We start from the raw sequence: 22,423 nt of genomic DNA, 5'->3' as shown, positions 1-22,423 counted from the left end.
CGTTAGGGGCTTCTGCCTAACAACCCCGCACGCAGCGCTTGGCGGGCGGGAGTGTTTGGGGGCCCGGAGAAAACCCACCGTGAATCTCTTAATACAGCCGGTAGTGCCCAGAGCCCCCTGCGTCTGCCGAGCAACAGCGACTGCCGAAAGGAGGACGCGGTGCTGGGAGCGGAGGAGCCGGAGCCTAACCGCTCTCCCGCCCTCCCCCATCCAAACGTGCCAGGCGCGGTATTGAAAATCCATCTAGGTGTTCGCTGGGGATAGATAACGGCTGCGCCGCCTGGAAAGGCTCCGCCCGCGTCCCTGCTGTACTTTGTACCCTGCAGAGTCGGCGGGCCCCGGGGGAGGAGAGTGTAAAGGCCTGGGCGAGCAGGGGTGCCAGTCGGGGTCCGGCCGTGCAGGTGATCGGACCTGTCACCAACTCCAGGAACAGCAGGCGGACGGACCTTGTTCAAGACTTTCTGTGAAATACCTAAGATTTCAGCCTTTTTTGAGCCCCCTGGATGTGGGCTGTTTACGTTCCTAAACCTTTAAGAGACAGAAATCGATGTAGGCACGCCTAAAGCTCGCTGACTTTATTTAGGAACTGAACAGTTACTAAACGAACAAAAAACAGTTCAGTTATCATGACTTTTAACGATCTGTTAGGACGTCCCACTATCCCTAATCTGGGTTCCCTTGGGCTTTCCAAGTCTTCCAGTCCAAAAAAGAATCACTCCAACTGCCCAGTTCTTTTCAAGATCTCCCTCAAGTCCTTGTCTGAATCGTGTGGGCTCCTTGGGAAATTGACCCGCAGCATCCTAGCGCGGCGGGGGCCCTTTCAAGATTTAGCTTTGTGTCCAGTTTTTGTTAGTTCTTCCCCTCAACCAAGAAGCACCCACTGTCTTGTGAGTCTCATCATCCCTTCCATCAGTACCGTTTACAATAAGGAGAGGCAAACCTAAATAGAAACTAAACTCCTCATCAAGGATATTTGTGCCAGACAGTGTGGAATGCAGAAATTGAAAGGGAAAAACAGTATAATTTCTATTTTCCCCTCGCTTTATACAGGTATCATTTGCATATATGTTTTAGTTCTCAAAACTAAGTGCTCCTCAAAGGAAAAGAATACCTTTTGTAGTGTGTTGATTATAGCAATCAGAGATAGAAGAAAAGATGACAGGCTCTCACAGGAGTGTGTGCCATGGACACTGAATTATTAATGAGAAATGTACTGGGAAGAAATTCAAAATTTCCTAAGAAATTTCCCAAGCTGTGTAACTCATTGCTTTACCTCAACAAATTACTTTATCTTAAGTAGCATGTGGAATTTGTGGTTAATTTTATTTCATTTTCCTTAAAAAATACAGCACATATGGAGAAAAAAATAAAAATGTTCATTGGGTTGCTGGTTGTTTTTTTATCATGGCTTTTTTTTTTTTTTCCCCCTCCAGAAGAGCTTTTAACAAGCCAAACCTCATAATGATTTAAATGCCTCTTTGCTGATCACTGACTAAAGACACCTGGCTATTACTCAGGAGGCTGACATTTCCCACCGTCATCATCTAGACCGCTTGGTGTTGATCGTGGCTGCTCCAGTGGCCGTGGGTGATGAGAGCCTGTAAAGCACAGCCCTACTGTTCAGGATCTCATATGTTTGTTCTGCAGTTCATCTTAGGGAAATCTCCTCTCAATTTACTGGTAGCCTCATACACAAAAGAAAAGAAGACCTGATGTGAGCCTGCTTTTTTCTTTGTGAAGTAGTTTCTATGATGAATTTTTAATCCATGAAAAGAGGTTGACAGTGAGGTGTTACTTTACACCCCCTAGGGTGGCTATAATAATTTTTTAAGGAAAAGAAAAATAACAAATGCTCACAAGCATATGGAGAAGTTAGACCCCTTAGATGTTGCTGGTGGGCATAAAGAATGATGTAGCAACTTTAGAATACTTGATGATTCCTTTCCTCAAAAAGTTAAACTTGGAATCATCATCTGACCCAGCAATTCCACTCCTAGATATTTACTCCCCCAAATTGAAAATAGACATTTGAACAAAACTTGTACATGAATCTTCACACCAGGACTATTCATAATAGTCAAAAAGATGAACAATACCATCAACTGATGAATGGATGAAAAAAAGTGTGGTATATCCATTTATGATCCATCCACAAAAAGGAATGTGAAGTAGGAAATGGCAAACCACTCCAGCATTCTTGCCTAGGGAATCCCATAGGCAGAGGAGCCTAGCAGAAATGCAGTCCGTGGGGTCACAGAGAGTCAAACACGACTGAGCAGGCACTTGGCATAAAAAGGTTTGAAATTTCAAAACATGCTACAACGTAGACAAACCTTGAAAATATTATGCAGAGTAAAAGAAGCCAGACACAAGTCAGGTACTGCGTGATTCCATTAAATGGAACATCCAGAACTGGCAAATTCAGAGACAGAACAGCCTACAGGTTGGCCACGGTTAGGGGGAGAGAGAAGGGGAGACAAAATGCTTCATGGATATGGGGTTTCTTTTTGGGGTTATGAAATTTTCTGGAACTAGATAGCGGTGGCATTTGTACAGCGTTATGGATGTACTAAAACCATTGAATTGTACACTTCAAAATGGTTAAGATTATGTCATGTGAATTTTACTTAAATAAAAAGAGAGTTTGAGATAGACAGGAGCCATGCCATGTTATCAAATCTTTTTATCCATCTATTTCTTAACATTGTATCTGTGAGCTCATCCAGAACAAACAAAAACAACCAAGCAAAAGGCAGCATGTTTCCGGGCTAAACAACATGTGTTTGGAGTTGCAACTGTTTTAAAATTATATTAAGAGAAGGAGCCTGGTTAGGAATCTGCCTTCCTCTCAGACCTCAATTTAATGTAAATGTTTCTCGGAGACACAAGAATGCTACTGTAGTCACTGGACCGTTATAATGTGTAAAGAACACAACCTATGTTTCATGTTCTGATTAAAAACTTCCCCCTTAATTTATTACATCTCTAAAGGCTTGAAAAAGCTTAGAATAAGTGTGTTTTCTCTGAGAGAGTCACCTGTCTTTCATTTCTCCCTTATTTGCTTACTATCTTTCCTATGCCTGTGTAATCTGAACATTTCTCCATATGAGAGGAGGAAGAAGATGGCTTTCAGCAGAGGAGAATGAAAGTCCTTATTTAGGAAGCTGCAGATTCTTAAGCAGACTGATTTTCTTCCCCCACCTCAATTCTCTCCTACAAGGCACACTCTACCTTGCTGTCAAGTACCAGGTGTACACATTGATTACTGTGTTTATCACATTGTACTGTGATTTTTGTGTGTATGTACTTGTCTGTCCCCACTTCCCAATCTGTAAGGTTGTTCAGAACCGTGGCTACGTTTTATTTATCTTCGTATCTGAAACACCCAGCACAGTACCTGGAAAATTGCCCAGTACCTCCTTGTTCTTTTTTTCCCCATAGCATTCCATGGATAGTACCTTCTTTTTTCTAACCCGTGAACTGTAGACACAAAGAAATGAACTTTGGGTCTCTTGCAAGAAGAGCTTTAATACCAGTGTGATATCACCATCTGTGGTAATTCCCTATACTTTTCAATCTTCTAATTTCAATTTGCATGTCCTGTATCAACAGTGATCATGCTGATGACTCATTCATTGATCATTCTTGGTCTTAAATTTCCTGGCAGAGAAAGGGCTCTGGAAAATGGGTAGTATGTACTTTAGTAGCTAATGATGGTTATTTAATAGTATCATGCAGCGTGAAAGTCATTATATGTGGAAGATTGTTTCTTTCTAATTGCAGCTCTGTGTCCCAGTTGGTTTGGTGAAATAGTAATTATCAGAAACTCAAACTCTGCTTCTGTCAAAATCCTTACTAATATGTTTTTTTTTCCCCCCAGTTGGAGCCCATGGTGATCCTCAAATGAGCTCCTGTAATCCATGCCAGTAGTAAAGGGGCTGGCTGGGGCCAAGGATTAAAGGGAACAAACGCTTCCTGGAGCATACTCTGTACTGGCATCATCAGAATTGTGTTTAAACACACCTGTCTGGGCAGATGGGCCCAAGCTGGCTACGAGGGGTGAGCACCACTCAGCAACATGACCCACAGAAGAGGTGTATATCACTTAAGGACCATCTGTCATTAAGCAGTTAGCATGATGACAGTCTAATAAGAAAGTCACCAGAGTGCAACAGTAGCTAGAGGGCTAAGCAGCGATCCCAGGCATCATTTCCCAGCGAAGCCTCAACGCTTCTCAACAGCCCCGGTGGCCTGTGGTTCAGATCATCACCAATCTCAGCAAACCCGCCTTAGCTGGATGATGATTTTCCTGTTGCCTCTTGTGAAACAGTAGGGCCTTGTCTTTTTTTGTGTGCTCTCCAAAACACACACGTGGTGCATGCATCTTTGCCTTCTGCTGGAGGCAGGAAGAGCAGGCATGAGTGGCGAGCTCAGAGCCAGTGGGAGTGGTCCAGGAAGGGAAGCCTGCTCACGCCCTCCTGCTAAGGACCTGCAGCCTCAGCCTCACCTACACCAGGCCCTGCCTCTGTACTCCCCTTCTAGGCAATTGTGAGGGTCGGGATAGGAAGCAGTCTGTGTGACTGCCTGACTCTTCCTTTCTGGCTAGGAGAGACAGGTAAGAAGAATACACAGTCCAGGTAGGAACCCCTGGCCTGATCAGAAGTCACCATTCTTGGACAGCTGTCTGGGTGAACTGAAATTTCACTACTTAAGAAATTAGCTATGGGCTTCCCTCATAGTTGGTAAAGAATCTGCCTGTAATGCAGGAAACATGGGTTTGATTCCTGGGTCAGGAAGATCCTCTGGAGAAGGAAATGGCAACACACTCCAGTAGTCTTGCCTAGCGAATCCCATAGACAAGGAGCCTGGCAAGCTACAGTCAATGGGGTCACAAGAGTTGGACACGACTTAGCAACTAAACCACCACCACCAGGCAATTAGCCAGAGCATTGGTTTCTGATACGATTTCCTTTTTTTTTTTTTAATCATAGGAGTAATATTTAGACTAGAGTAGAAAACAGACATAATCATATAATTGTATTGTATAGGGCTGGGCTTCCCAAGTGACCCTAGAGGTAAAGAACCTGCCTGCCAATGCAGGAGACGAAAGAGACAGTTCAGTCTCGGGGTTGGGAACGTCCCCTGGAGGAGGACATGGCAACCTACTCCAGTATTCTTGCCTGGAGAATCCCATGGACAGAGGAGCCTGGTGGGATACAATCCACGGGGTTGCAAAGAGTCAGACACGAGTGAAGCGACTTAGCATGCACGCATTGTGTGTGGTCACTCTTGGTCCCCATTTCTTAGTGAGGAAGAACTGGAAATTAATATCGGAATTCCATTATGTATGAATAATACTGTATTTTTAATCAAAACTAATTTATTCATTAATTTAACAAATGTTTATTGAGTGCCCACTGAGTAGCAGGCACGGTCCTGGACATTAGAGACACAGTGGCAGAGAGAACTAGTTTCTGGTGGATTTCTAGCAAGGCAGGAGAGTCAACACGTGGACAAATGGATGATGTAATTGCATTTAGAGATAAATTCTAAGAAGATAAGTAGGGATGAGGGGCCAGAGAGTGCTGGAGAGGTGAGTGTACTTGACCTAGGTTAGATCAAAAGGGCAGGGGAGGTAATGATACAAGAACAGCCCCAGAGGGTGAGAAGGTGGAGGAACACACTTCGGTTACAGCAGCATGTGTGAAAGGGCAGTGGTTCGGCTGACATCCGTGTCAGGCACGCTTCAATTACACCCCTGAACCCCTCCTTTGTTTTGTTTTGACTTCCTAAAGTCACAATAATTTAGAGAACACCTTTAGATCTCATCTGGACTTCTCTTTGAACCTGGTGAATCCCAGTGACTATTTCCATTGAGTTTTCCAGGAAAGTAGGCTGGGGAAACAACAGTCTCTGTAGGCACTGCCCTTGCAAGCTTTATTCTCTGGAGCTGTGCTCCTTGTTACACGGGCATCTGTGAGTGGATAAGGAAGGAAAAGGCCAGGAGTTCAACATGTGTGAGAGCCAATGCTAGAACTGAAAAAACTTGAAGGATGCATCTCTTCTCAGTGAATTTGAAAAACTCCTTTCTGAGCGGTGAGGCTCAACAACGTGTGCTCCGGACCATCTGCCAGGGAAGAGCCCGGGGACCACCGCACTCATCCATGAGAGCGGGCCAGTGTGCTGCAGGGTTCTCATGTCCGCAACTTCGAAACAGATGAGAATGAGGATCTGCTTCAGACCAGAAGTGTATGCAGATAAGCATATTAGATGGTAGGTTGGAGGCAGGCAGGCTAGGGGGCTGGGGTGGGGAGGGGCAGCTTCTAGAACATGGGGGTCAGGCGGGCTTGGTGTTGCCCTCTGTAATCACACTTGATATGCAACTGTCTACCATAACAATTCGGAGTAAAAACAAAATCCTGGTTTTCGGTCGTCACGTCTCTCTCATCAGTGATAGTGCAAAATTCACACACGAAGTAACAAAAACTCAGGTATCGATAATTAATGATTCAATGATGAATGATTAATCAACTCCGCACTTCCGAAAGAACACAGTCCCTATGACTCCCTGCCCAGAGATCCCAAGCCCACTTCTGGGGCCTCTGTGGCTAACTGCATGGCAGGTACACACACCTCTAAGCTGGAGGGGAGGCCAAGGGATGACTGTCTGAGGGAAGATAAGGCAGATGAGGAACGAACTTGGATGTGGGGAGCAGGATGTGTCTACTCATGTACATGAGGCTACTCACTGGGCAAGACAGAGCCAGGGGTGAAAACTCAAGTGGGCGGGGCTGCTGGTGGGCCAGGTTCCAGGGCAGAGCTCCTGAGGTGTGCAGGAGTCTACATTTGATTTACCAGATCATCAGGAAGGTAGGATGACAGTGCATATTTTATTAATAGATTCTAAGCTGGACTTACAACTCTCAAGATAAGCCAACCAAACAAAACAGTAAACAGTTGGGGCTCTGGGAAAACTGTGAGCACAGATGTTCCACCCAGGCCACTGAACATGGACAGCAGATGCCCCAGCAGCCATTGCATCCTTTTCTGGCCAGTCCTGTGGCCCTTCCCCATTCCAAAATAGAATTTTGCTCCTACTCTAGTTGAAAAGCAACAGATTACATAAATAACCATTGATGCAAAGAAGTCGCAGCCCAAAAGGAGGTTCAGGCCCTTGGAAGAATGATCAGGAGTGAGGTGTTCTGGAAGTACGGTTGATATCTGGGCCCCAAGTTTGCCAGTAATCAACAGCATGTCATACCTTTAACAGTGAACATCTTTCATGGGGCAATGCCTGCATGCTAAGTTGTTTCGGTCACGTCCAATTCTTTTGTGACCCCATCGACTGTAGCCAACCAGGCTCCTCTCTTCATGGGATTCTCCAGGCAAGAATACTGCAGTGAGTTGCCATGCCCTCCTCCAAGAGATCTTCCCAATCCAGGGATCAAACCGGCATCTCCTAAGGCTCCTGCTTTGGCAGGTAGGTTCTTTACCACTAGCGTCACCTTTGAAGCCCTGAGGGGGCAAAGGAGGCATTAAATATATTTCCTGTATGTAATACAATTGAACAGTAATTAAACACTAAAGCTACTGTTGCTGATGAAATTTTATAGACATAGAAAGATATTCAAAACATTGCTGTGCAAAAAATCTATTTCAAAAGTATATGAGCTCATTAAATACACACACACTCCCCAACTGAGCATATGTCTGCAAAGGCCTGAAAGGACAATTACTAAGGCATTGAAACTGATTATCATGAAGCAGTTTGGTTATGGATGTCTCATCTCCCTTTTGTACGTAGAGATTTTCTAATTTTTCAGCCATGAGTGTGTATTGCTTTTGAGTAAGATAAAAGTAATAAAAGCTTTTTTTTTTAATTAAAAAAAAGACTCTAGGCCATAAAGTGGCTGCTCTATTTTATGGGGCATTCGCCGATTTATTTCTTCCGTAATTATTTTTGCTTTCAGAAAAACACTGATAAGTTTATTCTAGAAATTAACATATTGTGATGCAAATTCAACAGCAAACAAAATGCATCCGGTAGAAGGTGACAGAAGGAATGGAAACAGGAACTGGAGTAGTATACTGTCTTCCAGAAACCCCTATAGCCCCATGGCCACATGGTCTCTCGAATGTGCCTGAGTCTGCTGTGCCCATCTCCTGGAATTGGTATTGTCATGTAAATCACAAGAGAATGTTTCTGAAAGCAGGGTACAGTTGTCTACTGCCAAACTTCTGAGTGTAAATCATACATTTTCCATGAATTTAACCTTGTGCAGATTATTTGACCTGTTTGTGCCTCAGTTTCTTCTTTTGTAAAGTGAAGATAATGCATCTACCTGAGATGATTGTTAAAGAACTAAATATGTTCAAAATGTTTAGAGCCATGTCTGGCATGTGGTAAGCATAATCTAAGTATTTAGTAGCACAGGATTCCCCTGCTATCTGAAAGGAGAGCATTCCTTTGAAACCTTCCATAAGCTGAAATGGCGTAAAGAAAAGAAGCAATTACCTTAAGACACATCTTGCTAACCGATGCACAAAATAAATCAAGATAAAACACAGATGCTCACAGACATAATTCAAAGCTAGGGTGCTTGATGCTGGGATGTTGAGTGTAGTTCCCAGGGAAGGACTTCGGCAGTCACTCCCTCCGTGCTTAGTCCTCTGGGTACATGGTGCCTCTACAACCATTCATTGCAAAACAAATACTGAACGCAATTATAGTTTCACTTTTTGCCTTTTTCACAGAAGCAAAAAATCCTTTTCAGATTCCTTTCCCTTACAAAAATAGGTACTAATACAGGTCTTTCATAAAAGTAATGTGGCTTAAATCCAACTTTCAAAATGCAAGGGGTACCCGTATATTAGTAAAATTATGTCTTTAGTATGAATGACAATGCAACATTATTTTTTAATCAGTCAAAAGAATGTAAAAATTTTGTTTTTGCCTCTTGCTGAGAACTTAATACAGTAGGTCTAGCATGCACCTATTCTGAAATATTTACTGAGCAATGATTCTGCATGTTACATATTCTTTCTTTTCCCTCCTGCTTACACAGTCTCATAATTCAGCACTGTGAACTGTGTCCCACTTGCAGGCTTTTAGGGCATGTCACACGTTCAGCTAAAATAACTCCAAAATGTTAGTCACTTCTATCAACATTATACCCACAGTGAAGCCAATTCATCCACATCATAAGGCTTTAAACTAACCACTGCACTCATTGCTTCGAACAATCCAATTGTTATGCAGGGACAGTCTGACTTGACTTTTCTTTTTGTCTCAATTTGCAGAGAGACCTCCAAGCCCCCAAGCTGATAACTATAGTTGGAAAATGCTTTCAAATTCTTTTCTTTCTTTTTTTTAAATGCTGAGCTGAAAGGCATGTAAGATCCTAGTTCCCCAACCAGGGATCAAACCTGTGCCCCCTGCAGTGGAAGGCTGGTGTCTTAACCACTAGACCATCAAGGAATTCCCAGAAAATGCTTTCAAATTCTGAAGAGAAGTGCTGGCCCACCCCTTTCAACCATCACTCCCTCCAGGCTATATCTAAGAGTAGAAAGGAAGATCGAGGGAGATTATTCTCTTAGACAGCTTTGTCGGAATGCTGTGCATTTCCCTCCCACACAAGATGGAAAGTGTCTCCTCCCGCAGTCAGTAAAGCATAGGGGCCTCTATAAAACCCTTGGGGAGCTTGTCGGGTGTCCCCTGAGGTTGGTAAGACACAGAGACTGGTTGTTGTTGTTGAGTCACTCAGTTGTGTGTGACTCTTTGCCACCCCTCGGACTGCAGCACACCAAGCTTCCCAGTCCTTCACTATCTTCTGGAATTTGCTCAGACTCATGTCGGTTGAGGTGATGATGCCATCCAACCATCTCGTGCTCTGTCGCCCCTTCTCCTTCTGATTATAATTTAGAATATTTGAAGGCAAGCAGGAGATCTGCCAGAACTTCTTCAGATGACAGAGTAACGAGGAAAGAGTACAACTGGAATAAGCTGAAAGTGAGGCAGATGCGGTGTTTCCGGTGCCCTGGGATGGAAAGCACCGCAGGCAGACAGGTGGGAGCACCAGGAGGGACTCCGGCTACCTGGTGGAGGGATAGGACCTCAGCAGGAAGTTATGTACCAGGAGGAGGGGCCGGGGTGGGGGGCGGGAGGCGCACATGACCAGCTGGTGAAGATTGCTGGGCAGGCCAGAGAAGGGCGTGGGGGAAAATCTCCTGAAAGATGTGAGGGTGATGCTGAAGAACCCACCAAGAAATCCCGCAAGAGAAAGAGCCACTCCCAGTGGTCACCCCTGCGGCGATTAGAACTGCCAATCAAGGAAGAGCTTTAGTGTCTCTCATGTCTGTTTCGGCTCTTCCCTCTCCTTCACAGGCACCAAAGGCAGAAAAGGAGTCAGAGAAAATAATGTAAAGGAATAATAAAGACTCTGGTAAGCTGCGAGGATATTTTGTACAACACAGAAAACATAGCCAATATTTTATAATAATTGTACATGGAGTATAACCTTTAAAATCTGTGAATCACTATGTTGCATCTCTGTAACATATAGAGTAATATTATACATCAACTATACTGCAATTTAAATCTTTCTTTAAGAAAGAAAGAATCAAGAATCCAACCACTCGCCTCTTCCTTATTATAGAATTCAAACATGGAACAGGCTAAAGCTGGTACAGGGACAGGAGCTTTGAGTTGAACCAGAAATTAAAGTTTCAATTTAGAAAGAATTGTTTTATACAGTGTCTGAATATGAGACTGCTAATATCTGAAAGTGAATAAAAAATGGATAGGATCCATCACGTTAAGACTTTCCACCCAGTTTTATGGTATTTAACCCTTCCAACCATGCTATGAGGTATTTTCTACTCACTGCCCTCATTTTGCAGATGAAGAAATCAAAGCTCAGAGAGGTTGAATAATGGGCTCCAGTCACACAGCTGTAGTCAGAGCGAAGATTTGCTCAGAAATCTAGCAGAAGGCTTATCCTCTTACCCACCATGCCACATTTCTCTTGTCTTAGGGCTTACAGAGGGGTTTTTCAGGTAGCTCAGGGGTAAAGAATCCACCCGCTCAAGCAGGAGATACAGGCTGGATTCCTAGGTCAGGAAGATCCCCTGGAGATGGAAATGGTAACCCACTCCAGTATTCTTGCCTGGAGAATTCCATGGACAGAGGAGCCTGGCAGGCTACAGTCCATAGTGTCGCAAAGAGTCAGATAACTACTTGGTGCCTAAACAGCAAAACAGGGCTTACAGAGCTCACTCAGTGAAAATATGCTTTTGACATCAAGAAGTTACATAATCAACACACCTGTAATTTTGTGACTTCTGTTTTCCTCAATGAATCCAACAAATAATTCAGTTTTCCCCTTTATTTATATTGCCTAATCATTTGAAAAGAACAAATGTGCCCTTGATTAGAAATTTAGAATAATGTCTTGAAAAAAAATTAGCCTTAATAAAACATTATTACAAACCATTTAAAAGAAAATGCATTTTTTGTTAAATGCTGGCCACCACTTCTCAGTTCTAAATGTGTCATAGCCAGCACTATAGGTAGCTTAGCACTTGTTTTGCTTGAGAATTTCTGTGCAGTCTTTCCCTGCTTTATTCTTCTGTTCTTGCCCTGCCTTACTTTTGCCCAGCCTCAGGCAAATGTACACCAAGCAGCGGGTCAGCAGAGTCACTAGACTGAGGGGAAGAACTTGGAGCTGCTTTGAAATTTGTACTGACTCCACAAAATTACAGCCGAAATGTATTCCCAGGACAAGGAGAGGGATTGCTGCTGAAAGAAAATCAATTAAAAAATAAATAAAATTTTCTTCCCCAGAGCAAGTGCATGCACATTTCAAGTGGTCTAGGGGCTTTGCACTTGGACTTTGGTTGACTTGACTGACAGCTGTAATAGAATCGAGAATATACAGATGCCAGATTCATTCTGATGGGCACATGCTTTCCTAACTGAAACGTTAAGCTTCTTTTCACTAAACAAGTGGGAAATCAGAATTTTTAGTCCATAAAAATGCCTTAACTGACTAGAGGCTAGCCACAGAAGGGGAAACAAAAAGTAAAATTCAATATTCACACTTGTGCCTGAGACAACAGTAAACCAAAACAATTCTACTGTAGCACTGGAATTTTTTTTTTTCCTGTTTAAGAGTTTAATTGCGATGTTTTCATCTCTAAACTGGAGATTCATAGATCCGCTTTTCACACCTGCAACATTTTAGCATCTATTTATTTTCTTGGAAAATTCTATCCCATTCTCTTCATGAAAACACATGCTCTTAAAATCCACCAGGGGGAGATTTTAACACTGAGAACTTCAACAGAGAACTTCTGGGTTTGATATAGTTGTATTTCAGTTGACAGCTGGAACCACTTAAATTTTGAACTAAGCCTCTACGATAAGATTTACTTACATCTTGATAAAGCTACTCAAGATATTCCAGCTATATTAAAACCAGAGCTGAGTGGCTAGGGAGAACTCATGAAATATTGCTCCATCTTGTCAGAGAATACACAGGTGTCTGAGTGTATGTGGGGAGGGGAGCTGAGTGTGGATGGGATGAGCCCTTTCTGTCTCTAGAGGGGAAATCAGAAGACAGAATAATCTCAGGCCACTGCCATTATGTACACAGTCGGTAATTCCTAGTTTCTGCTGATACATAATACCTTGATTTGGTTTCTCAGGGCAGGCTTTGACACTGCAATTCTCTACGAGAATGATAAAAGAAGAAATGAAAAATGTATATAAGAGATATTTTTGAGACAGTTTGTTTTACTTGGAGAGACATGATATTGTAGAAATCTGGATAACCAACATCACCGTGCCTCATCCAATCACTTGTTTGTGTCGAGCAGCAATAACTTGCTGCCATCAAACTTCCAGTTAATTTTTTAAAATAGGTGATCTCTAGAAAGAAGTCTGTAACAGGAGTTGAAATGCAATGTCTTCTCCAAAGTTTGATTAACTCCTACTAACATGTAAGGGTGTCCCTAATGCTCTGTTTAACAACCGAGGTTTTATGGATTTTTTTATTTTTTCAAATTGAAAAACAGGATATAAAGACCACTAGTGCTAGTTCTAATGCAGATATCTCCCTTTCTGCCATTTTCAGAGGTGAATTTCTGCTGCATACAAATGTCTCAAACATTTCTGCCAATGAATGAACTTTTTCATACTGTTGAGTGAAAAAAATACAAATATACATATATATAATATATTTTTTTTTTCCCCAAGCAGTATAATAAACAAACTAAGCTCATCTTTTAAAATATTATGTGAGTGGGTTTTCTGGTTTTTGTTTTTTGTTTTTGTTTTTTTTTTAGATTTGAATTAATGTTTTATCCCTTTATTTCCTCAGCTCAGTAGGCAACACACTCTCAGGTTCTTGCCTTGGTGTGGTATGTGGCTGGCTTCCTGGCTTTTATTCTGCAGGGCTTAGGCCAACTGAGAGGATATGGTTTGAGAAGAAATATTTCTCCAGAAGGAAAGGAGCTTTCCAGCACTATGATGGGGTCAGGGCAAGAGAGAGGTCTGTGAGTTTCAAAGATAGAGAGGCTTTGCTCCTGGCAGAGCTCAATGAATACAACAAGACCTTGGAGACATTGGCCAGATCCTGCAGAGTGGAGGCTTGAGTTTAGATCTGGGGCCGCCGGTCTCCCCCATGAGTGTGTGCTTGGAACAAGCATGGGAGCAGCAAAGTAATGGACTGTAAGAGATGCTCCCTGGGTGACTGAGCGGTAACTGATGGTCACCAACAACTAAGGTCCAGAAGGGCCTCTAGATACTTAAGATCTGGGTGAGAAATCACAGCCTCCAAGGGAAAGAAGCACCGGGAAGAGCAGGAAGGATTTCTCACCAACTTTAGAAAAATCTGGGCCCTTAACACGAGCACCAGCCTTGCAGGGAGTTCATGTCTTTGTCCTACCCTGCATGTTCTTCAGGTCAGAACTCCCAAACGTCAGCCCCTCTTAACGTATCTGCTTTCCCTATTCTGACTAGACCCAGGATGCCTTACTCCAGACACTTTCTCACTGGTCCTCTCAATGTCCCTGCGAATGAGGATAGGATTGCACAGGGTGAGAATTTTGCTGGGCATCTTCTACAACTTCCCAGCCAAATTCCCACCCTCTGCAATCCTATCCACATTCTCCATCTCTAAACCCAAGCTCTGAGTGGCAACTAGAGAAATTCCTCATCAGCACTGGACTGATACTGCTGACAATCACGTTTCACCTCAAATTGGGCCTGTGACCTTCCCTGACAAGCTTCTGATCAGTCTCTACACAGTCCCATTTCCTGTTCCCCACAACTGCTACTTCAGATCATGCTACTTCTTTCCAATACCCCACTTCACACTGTCCTTCCTTAACTCTCACTTTCTGGACCTCTGATTTCATTTTACAGAAAAAAACAGAGTTCTCCCATGAGATAGAAACTTCTTCATGTTCACTTGACTTCCCTGGTGGCTCAGATGGTAAAGCGTCTGCCTACAATGCGGGAGATGTGGGTTTGATCCCTGGGTTGGGAAGATTTCCTGGAGAAGGAAATGGCAACCCACTCCAGTATATTCTTTCCTGGAAAATCCCATGGACAGAGGAACCTGGTAGGCTACAGTTCATGGGGTTGGAAAGAGTCGGACACGACTGAGCAACTTCACTTTACATGTTCATTCACTCTACTCCCCAAACTCATTAACATCCAAACTCATCTTTCTCTTCCTTCTCCTCTTGGGGGAAAACATTTGTTGTTGTTGCTCAGTTGCTAAGTTATGTCTAACTCTTTGTGACCCCAGGGACTGCAGCACACCAGGCTTCCCTGTCCTTCATTATCTGTTAGAGCTTGCTCAAACTCATGTCCATTGAGTTGGTGATGCCATCCAACCATCTCGTCCTCTGTCACCTGTCTCCTCCTGCCCTCAATCTTTCCCAGCCTCAGGGTCTTTTCCAGTCGGTGGGCTCTTTGAATCAGGAGGCCAAAGTATTGTAACTTCAGCTTCAGTGTCAGTCCTTCTAATGATCCCTTTCTTAAGCAAATCCTCCGCTTTGCTTTGGCTCTCTTTCCCTTCAGCTTCTTCGGGAATTCCTTCACAGGTTGTCCCCTGTCATTCTTATGTGGTAGACTTTCTCTTTACTTTTCTTCCTTAGCATCAGCAAGGATCACAGTCGACAACATTTATTGGTTTTAGGCATTTTGCATACTGCCAAGGACTTTCCCTAATTTCATTTTATTACTTTTTTAAGTTTCAGTTCAGTTGAGTTCAGTTCAGTCGCTCAGTTGTGTCCGACTCTTTGCGACCCCATGAATCGCAGCATGCCAGGCCTCCCTGTCCATCACCATCTCCCGGAGTTCACTCAGACTCAGGTCCATCGAGTCAGTGATGCCATCCAGCCATCTCATCCTCTGTCGTCTCCTTCTCCTCCTGCCCCCAATCTCTCCCAGCATCAGAGTCTTTTCCAATGAGTCAACTCTTCGCATGAGGTGGCCAAAGTGCTGGAGTTTCAGCTTTAGCATCATTCCTTCCAAAGAACACCCAAGGCTGTTTAATCTTACTTAATTCTCACAAGCGTAGGAGGTGGGTACACGAATCTCTCCATATAACACATGAGAAAACTGAGAATAAAAAGATTTTTTTGCCCAGCATCTCATAGCTAGTAAATAATGTGTTTCAATTCAGTTGTCTTTATTCCAAAAGATGCAATGTTCAGTTATACACACACAAATATTCTTAACAACTGTGCTTTTCACTTTAAAAAAATCCTCCATTGACCCTCCTCTGTGCCCCTATATTTGGCGCCATATTTCCTTTCTTCCATTCAGGACCAACTCTTTAGAAAGAACAATCAACACTTGCTATCTCATTTTCTATCATCAGTCTGCTCTTGTTAAGGTCATCACGATTTTTTTGCTAAATATAATGAAACATTTCAGACTTTGTATTAGAGACTTTCCAGTTGATTATGACAAGGTTGGTATTCTCTTCTTCTGTATGATTTTTCCTACCAATGTCTCCTTGATATTCTCTTGCCAAATTTTTCTCTTACTTCTCTTCATGTCACTGAAGTTGAAGTTCCCTGAGGTTCTTCCCTCAAGCATCTTCTCCCTCTGTCCCACTCTCCAAGAAAAATCTCAGGCGTTTTCACAGCTACAACTTTATCTTTAGGCTGATGACTCATATGTCTGTATCCCTACCTAGGTCTTTCCTGAGTACCAACTACCTACTAGACACCTTCATGTAGATGGTCTAAGTGTATATCCAACTCAACGTTTTCAAACCTACACCAGTTACCACCTTCTTTTCAAATCTACTTATCATAAATTTATTCTACTAAAATGCATTGATCAGTTAGTTTATGCCAGGTACTTTTCTAGGGTCACAGCAATGAACAACAACAATAACAAAAAAACCCCAAATGGCTGCTTTATGTAATCTACATGCTAATGGGAAACATTGTGTTTCCATCTGTGTCTGCTAGGATTTGATCAAGGAAGTAGAATCTATAAATATTACAGATTAAGAGGTTTATTATAAGTTCCCCCAGTGGCTCAGCAGGTAAAGAATCCGCCTGCAGTGCAGGAGATGTGGGTTTGATCCCTGGGTCAGGAGGATCCCCTGGAGGAGGAGGGCATGGGTACCATCTCCAGTATCCTTACCTGAAGAATCTCATGGACAGAGGAGCCTGGTGGGCTATTCCATGGGGTCCCAAAGAGTCGAATCTGAAGCAGCTGAGCACAATACACAGGAGTTTATTATAGCTATAATACCTTACACAGTGATGGAGGAAGCTGGGAATACTGCATTCTGAAGGAGAGAGTTGGAGGAAGTTGAGAAAGTTACTAAGCAGGACTCCTGAAAGCCAGACCCATCCACTAGTCAGAGTAGGACCTTAAGAACTCATGCATCAGTGGAGGGACAGCTATTGCCTCTTCCCTCCCTGCGTCTAACCTCCAGGACCTTCAGAGAGTATAATGGCTCCTGCTTCATTTCTTCCCACTTTACCTTGACAACCTATAGCAACAGGTTTGAAAGTGACAGTGTTCGCTCAGTTGTGTCCGACTCTTTGTGACCCCATGGACTGTACCCCGCCAGGCTCTTCTGTCCACAGAAATCTCCAGGCAAGAATATTGGAGTAGGTAGCCATTCCCTTATTCACATGAGCTTCCTAACCCGGGGATCTAATCCAGATCTCCCACTTTGCAGGCAGATTCTTTTCCATCTGAGCCACCAGGGAAGATTTGAACCCAGATCCATCTGTCTTCTTGTCCCCAGCTCTTGTGACCTTGGACCCTAGCATTCAGGTGAGAATCTCACAAAAAAAGAGTACGGTCTCTTCCCTTACTCCTCCTCCCCAGCCCAGCCTCCACCTTTGAAGCTCCCCTCATCCACTTTGAGTGTGTAATCCTCACGGGTCTCCATCAGGCTGAAGAACTTGCACCTGGTTGGGGACGGGTGGCATCTCCAGCTGGGTGGGACAGAGAGGAGTGCATAGACTCTGGCTGGGTGCCTCCCTGTCCCCTCAAGCCTCAGTTTTCTGCCCAGGACAGTGGGGTGTGTATAGTCTTAGCTCAGCTAAATTGACACAGTCTAAAACCACCACACTCTAATACATAATACATAGCTAAGTTTGCATTGGTTTTTTAAATCTACTCTGGAAATTTCTTTTATAGCTAAGGAAAGAGAGAAGAAGAAATGTCCAGGATACACATTTCAAAGGAGGATGTGTTTTTCACACAAACAGGGAGGAATGGTGGAATAATAGTGAGGAGGGGGCAGTGGGAGACTTGGAAGAATGAGAAGCTCATCAGAGAGAAACCTAGGGTCCTCCATGTGGAGCCCAGTTTCAGTTATGGCAAAAATAGTAGCTTGAACAGTGTTTAACCAAACCGGAGGTCCACCCAAGACCTCAGCATGTGATCTCATTTGGAAATAGGGTCTCATCTGTGCAGATGTAATCAGTTGAGGATCTTGAGATGAAATCATCCTGACCTAGTTGGTGGTAGTGTTCAGTCACTAAGTTGTGTCAAACTGTTTTTGACCTCATGGACTGCAGCACACCAGGCTCCCTTGTCCTTCACTATCTCTTGGAGTTTGCTCACATTCATGTCCATTGAGTCGGTGATGCCATCTAACCATCTCATCCTCTGTCTCCCCCTTCTCCTCCTGCCTTCAATCTTCCCAGCATCAGGGTCTTTTCCAGTGAGTCAGCTCTTTGCATCAGGTGGCCAAAGTATTGGAGCTTCAGTTTAGCATCAGTCTTTCCAATGAATGGGTCCTAAATCCAATGATTAGTGATTTTTAAGACAAGCAAGGACACAGAGAGATACACAGGCAAGGTGGCCATGTGAAGACAGAGGCAGAGACTGGAGTCGTGCTGCCACAGGCCAAGGAACACCAGGAAATGCCAGAAGCTAGAAGAGGCAAGGGGGGATTCTCCACTAAAGACTTCAGAGGGAGCACAGCTCTGGAATATCTTGATTTTGGACCTCTAACCTCCAGCCTTCTGACCTCTAGAACTGCAAGAGGAGAAATTTCTGTGTTGTAAACCACCAAATTGTAGTAACTTGTTACAACAGCCCCAATAAACTAAGAAAGTAAGAATAATTCTGCAAGCATATTGCATCTGTGTGAAGAGGGTAAGTTTTTATAACCTTTCTTTAATTTTCAAAGTATTGTATATAAAATAATTGCCTTCTCTGTTTTTAATAAGTCCATTTTCTCCTTAGACTAGTAAGAGAGGATTCAGCACTCAGAGCCCCAGTGATACAGATAGAGGAGCCAAATGTGTAAGAAAAAAGTGCAGTGGAATTGTCTGCAAGAGGCTGTTTAATTCTTTAAATCCCTGCCATGCTAATTAAATAATGTTAGACTATGAACTTAAAACCTACCTACTCTATCTTACTTATGCTGACATTTTCTTCCACTGTATTAAAATAACTCTACATTTTAAATTTGCTGATTGCATATGCTCTGTGTAGATTAGGGAAGAAAAGCCACAGAGGAAAGGAAAGGCTGTGTAAACTGTGTACCTCTGGAAGAGTAATATTCCCCACCCTCATTTACTTCCCGTGTTGTGCCAGATGACCGAGAGCCAGGAAAGGCACAGAAGTGGAGAACCTCAGAAAGAGAAGCTGCTGGAAAAACCATCTAATGAATGAAAGTGTTAATCGCTCCATTGACTCTTTGCGACCCCATGGACTGTAGGCTGCCAGGTTCCCCTGTCTATGGGATTCTCTAGATAAGAATGCTGGAGTGGGTTGCCGTTTCCTTCTCCAGGGGATCTTTCCAACGGAAGTCTCGTACATTCCAGGCAGATTCTTTACCATCTGAGTCACCGGGGAAGCCCACTGTCTGATACTTGTGATAATTTCCAAATTTTACAGGCTGGCGCTGCTAAAAACCACATCTGTCTTCCTGAGAAACAGCACTTGCACATTTAAACTCAACCATCATTTCCACACCAATTCTTCTCTTTCTCGGGCTTAAGGCTCCATTTTCTTTGACTAACGTGATTGAACTCCCTGCTCCCTTTTAGGTTCATCTCCTCTGGCTGTGCTCCTGTTGGTAAGACTAACGGTTCTCTCAAAGCTGAAGGACTTATCCTCCCTTGATTTCTAAGGGACAGTGACTCTAAGCAGGGTGTGTATTTCCTCACCACCCACAGATTCTATCAGAACTCCCTTCTCCACTCTTTAATAGCTTTAGTCCAATAGCTTTTGTATTGCTATAGTGTATATTTCAGTTCCTACCCTGCCTCAATTGGACAGTAATCATATGAAGGAGAAGTATAATTGCTTTTCTATTTGAATCCTCAGTAAAAAAGAAATCACATTCCTGGCCACATAACAGGGTTTAATTACTATTTGAAGTGCAATCAAAAAAAATGAATGGATTGTAAAGATGTTCTTAGGAATGGTCTTTGGCTACTGATATTTCTCACGAAGGGCTTCCCTGGTGGTTCAGTGATAAAGAATCCGCCTGCATTGCAGGAAATGAGAGTTGGGTCCCTGGGTCAGGAAGATCCCCTGGAGAAGGAAATGGCAACCCCTTCCAGTATCCTTGCCTGGAGAATCCCATGGAGAAGGGAGCCTGGTGAGCTATGGTCCGTGGGATAGCAAAGAGTCAGACATGACTGAAGCAACCAAGCACAACACAGATACCTCTATCTGTGAAGTGACTCAGGAGTCAAAAAGAATTCAGTCATATAAAACCAAAACTTTGGTGTGTTGTGTGATCAAACTACCTCAAAGAACTCAATAAGAATCACATTAGAGAACATAAGCCTTAGCTCTATGGAAGGATCCACTCCAGGTGGGGAGGACCTGGACTGGACAGGGTCTTGCCTGGTGCAGACTGGAGTCTAAATATTGCTCAGGATGGCACTTCTCTAACAACAGTCATATATCCACCAAACAGGTAAATTAATTAGAGTTGATCCTCAAACAACACAGGTTTGAACTGCACATGTCCACCTATACTGGGATTTTTTTTTTTTTTTCAATACTAGAGGATCCATAGATGGTTGAATCCTTGGATATGGAACTGGGGACCTGGGGGATCTGTGGATATGGAGGAACCATGCCATGTAAACAGTGGGCAGGCTATTCGTTATACTGGATTTTTGACTACACAGAGGGCTGGTGCACTTAACCCCGGCTTTGTTCAAGGTTCCACTGTGGTATGGAGGGGAGGGTGATCTAGCGCACCGAAGTAAATGATTGCAACACTGAAGGGCAGTGGGTTGGTGGCAGAAAGTTACAATGTGAGATGTAAAGTGGAGGTTTTCTTGAAGCAGCTAGGAGAATGGTCCAGAATGGCAGCAAGGAGAATGGAGAGCACCTATCCCACTTCTAGGTCCAGAGACTAAAGTGGGAGAGAAATAGCCACTATTTGCAAAGGTTCAAAGCAGAAGTGTTCTCTGAAGAAAGCCAGGTTTATGCCAAAGCAGGGTGAAGATCTTGAAAGACATGGAGGAAATAGGGAATGTGGTATTACAGGGAGCACAGACCACAAGACCACCCTCACTTCTGAGACTAACTGTAAGTTCAGAGAGTTCCCCAACCACCATCAGTTCTGAAAATTCGCCCAAAAGACTCACAGAACTTATTAAATGCTGTTATCCCAGGAATGGTTTATTATAGGGAAAGGATAAGATTAAAATCAACCTAGGGAAATAAGATCGAACTAGTCAATCCTAAAGTAAATAAACACTGAATATTCACTGGAAAGATTGATGCTGAAGCTGAAGCTCCAATGCTTCAGTCACCTGACTTGAAGAACTGACTCACTGGGAAAGACCCCGATGCTGGGAAAGATTGAGGGCAGAAGGAGAAGGTGTTAACAGAGGGTGAGATGGTTGAATGGCATCACTGACTCAAAGGTCTTCCCTCATAGCTGAGTCAGTAAAGAATATGCCTGCAATGCAGGAGACCTGGGTTCAATTCCTGGGTCAGGAAGATCCTCTGGAAAAGGAAATGTCTACCCACTCCCATATTCTTGCCTGGAGAATCCCATGGACAGAGGAGCCTGGCAGGCTACAGTCCATAGGATCAAGAGTTGGACATGATTTAGCAACTAAACCACTACCACCACTGAATCAATGAATGTGAGTTTGAGCAAACTCCAGGAGATAGTTAAGGACAGGGAAGCCTGCTGCAGTCCATGGGTAGCAAAGAGTCGGACACGCCTTAGTGACTGAACAACAAGCGAAGTATCTAGGGCAAAATCCAAGAAAGTACCAAACTTGGAGCTCCCAGTTTTCTCCCATTCAGTCATGGCCAGCTTCACTTTCCCAGAACTGATGTCTGATGATAACATGGAGCATTGCCAGGCAAGGACACTTACCCAAGCCTTGGTGTCCAGAGTTTTTATGGGGACTCCAAAACATAAGGTTGGTTTACTGACCCAGTGGCTGATCTCCAGCTCCAGCCTCTCAGAAAGTCAAGCTAATACGGTGTGACCCAAAGCCTGCAACCTAAATCCCACTCCTATTTATCTGACTTGCCCGAGGCTAGCAGGCAAATAAAAACACTGCTATCTGGCATGTCTTTCTAAGGGTTTAGAGAATACCTCCAGAAGCCCAGCCATGGGCAAAGCCCAGATCTCCCTTTTGGCAAGGGTAAATTCTTCACTACACAGGGGACTGTACTAATGATTGCCTTTTAACATTGTACTATAAGTATTTGTACTTATGTGTGTCTCTTACAATGGAAGTAAGATCCTTGAGCTCAGAATCCAGGCAATATGCAATGTCTTCATGTTGGATGAACAAGAGTAAACACGCTCCTCTATGTTTGGCGTGGGTCTATACAATATATTGACTAACCTCAAACGCCATAGTATGGGAAAAGTGACTTTACTTATTCTTTTTGAGGAACATGAATCTTTCAACTTCACTTGTTCCTTTA

This window comes from Capricornis sumatraensis, chromosome 19 (assembly GCF_032405125.1).
Source record: "Capricornis sumatraensis isolate serow.1 chromosome 19, serow.2, whole genome shotgun sequence".
Classification (NCBI taxonomy): domain Eukaryota; kingdom Metazoa; phylum Chordata; class Mammalia; order Artiodactyla; family Bovidae; genus Capricornis; species Capricornis sumatraensis.
The sequence above is the reverse complement of the archived record's forward strand: the minus strand, read 5'-3'. Positions refer to the sequence as shown.